Raw genomic sequence first — 2,789 nt, forward strand, 5'->3', positions numbered from 1 at the left:
CTTTTGAGCCAAAAATCACCACAGCTTCTTTGTAAACAAAAAAAAAAAAAGATATCAATATCAATTTTAGTTTTCAAATCATCATTTCTTACGTGGTCTTATTCTCATCTCTTTATGTTCTCACTGACTGTAGTCTGTGTGTGTATAAATACCAGTGCACTTGACTTTGTTTCTGAGGACGTATTTGCATGTTCATGTGGATGCAGGTGTGCACACGTGTTCATATTTGCAGGTGTGCCTGCACATGTGCATGTGCATTTGGAGGCCAGAAGCCAACCAATGCTGTTCTCAAGAGCCATCTACCGTGTTTTCAGATAGGGTCTCACTAGAGCCTTCGGCTTACTGATATTGCTAACCTGGTTGGCTGGTCAGGAATGCTCCTGTCTCTCCCAGCACTGGGATTAGAGGCATACCATCAGGCCTAGATATGTACATGGGAGCTGGGCATCAAACTCAGATTTTCATGCTTATGTAGCAAGCACTTTACTAATTGAGCCATCTCCCTAGCATATGTGTTATAAAAGATTTCAGGCAAATTTCAAATGAAAGCTTTTCCTCATTTGTACCCTGTTTAATACAGCTAAAGATGTTTGTCTTATTTTCTGTTTTATTTACTAAGTAACTGTCTGTTTAGTGATATTTTCATATGTATGCAAGAACATAAAGGGGCCTCTGTTAGGCCCTCTGAGCATTGCTGGCCCCTGGTGGCCTCTTCCTTGTAGCACAATTGAAACCAAGAGGAGTTCTTCCCTGCCTGGGTGGGAGTCACCTCATTAGCCAGAGGAAAATTTTGATTGTTTGTGGAAGGAATGTTTTTCTTCTGTGTTAGAACAGATTTAAACATGATATTTGAATTCCAGTAATCACTTTCAGAATTAACATAAAAAACAACCTACGTATAGGGAGAAACTGTTACTTAGCGTCCCTGTCTGAGAAACCCAGTTGCTCAGAATCTACATGGTCATCTCAGTTTTCCAAGTTGTCCTCCAAAGAGTAACTATAAAACAAGGAAAGAACAGTCAGAGCCGGTAATTCACAACTGTAATCCAAGCACTCAGGGAGCTGTAACAGGAGGATTGCTGCAAATTTAAGGCCAACTTGTACTATGTAGGAAAACTTTGCTTTAAATAAAACCCTTGATCCCAAAGGCAGAGGCATGACAATCAAGAATTCTGTGTCAGCTTGGCATGTAATGAGTTCAGAGCCAGCCTGAACTGCAAGAGACTCTGTCTTAGTAAAACATAAAAGAAGAGCAGCAAACCATATTTGATTCAAGTTTAAGGTTAAAATATGGAATTTTAACTTGGAAGATTTATATAAAAGTCTCTCCATTTTGTCCTGGCCCCATGCTGAGAGTGGTGTAAATTCCAAGCCAGCAGGTGGTGGTGCACACTTTTGATCCCAGGGTTTGGTAGACAAAGACAGGTGGATCTTTGAGTTCAAGGCCAGCCTGGTCTACAGAGAGAGTTCCAGGACAGCCAGGGCTCCACAGAGAAACCCTGTCAGGGGTCAGGTAAGGTTGGAGAATGGTGTGAATTCTCTAGTCAGCCCTTGAAAACCTACAAAGATGTTTCTAGGTGATTATGATCAACAGGACTAAGGAGAAAGGTGTTGGCTGTTTAAAAAAAAAATCAAAGCATTAGTAACTGGTCTGTCTATTCAGTCAAGAAGTAAAGGAAACCTAAAATCATCTTTTTTGTGCAAAGAAAAAAGTTACAGGTTGAATATTCCTTTTCTAAGATGCTTAGCACCAAAAGTGTTTTGTAATTCAAGTTTTCCTTAATTTTAGGATATTTGTAAGTACATTATAAAATCTTGAGGATGGGTCCAAGGTCTAAGCATAAAATTCATTGTGTACATAACCTGAAGGTGCTTTTATGCGGTGTTTGAAGTGTGCCTGTCCATGTTTTAACCATGTCCCAGCACATTAGATCAGGTGTTGAATCTTATCCTCATGGCATCATGTTAGCATTAGTTTCAGTTTTTAGAGCATTTTTGATTTCTGGATTATGGATATAAATGTGCATTGGTGTTTTAGAATAAGGCGGTATGTATGTGTGCTAAAAAGAAATCCTTCTGAGGCTGATTCTCTTTAGAATTGTCATTTGGGAACTTAGAAATAATTACCTCATGAGCAAGATAATAACATGTTAAAGTTCTCAGATCTAGAGACTGAAGAATTCAGTCTTGCTTTATGATACTTAACATCTCTATTTAGTGTCTCTGAAGCTCTGAGAGCATTTTAGAGACAGCATTGTAATTACAGAGTAGTTAATAGTTATAGCACCCAGCCCTGTCTGACATTTACACCTTAGAATTTGTTTTAGCTTTGTTGTTTGGGTGGTTTTTGTTTGTTTAGTTTGTTTTCTTGTGCGTGTGTGTGTGTGTGTGTGTGTGTGTGTGTTTAGATAAGGTCTTACTACGTAGCCCTGACTGCCTTGCTACACTATGTAGACCAGCAAGCCTCAAACTCACAGAAATCTGCTTCTACCTTTCATTGCTGGAATGCACACCATTCCTGACCCGTTGAAAAACAGGCTTGCACAACTTGAATGGAAAACAAATCCAAGAGCAGCAGCGAGAAAAAAGGGCGATGCTGTGTGGGTTTAGCTTGGAAGTCCATTTGCTCTGTATTCTGAGAGCATTTGGAACAGGGTGTCTTTAGACTTCAGTCTTGGCGAAGAATCTTTTAAAGGTAGTAATTGAGTTTCTTCTCCTTTGTCATTGTTATATATGTATATACTTGTATGATAATAGAAACTTATATTCAGAAAGTCTGTTGAGACATT

This window comes from Arvicanthis niloticus, chromosome 2 (assembly GCF_011762505.2).
Source record: "Arvicanthis niloticus isolate mArvNil1 chromosome 2, mArvNil1.pat.X, whole genome shotgun sequence".
Taxonomy (NCBI): domain Eukaryota; kingdom Metazoa; phylum Chordata; class Mammalia; order Rodentia; family Muridae; genus Arvicanthis; species Arvicanthis niloticus.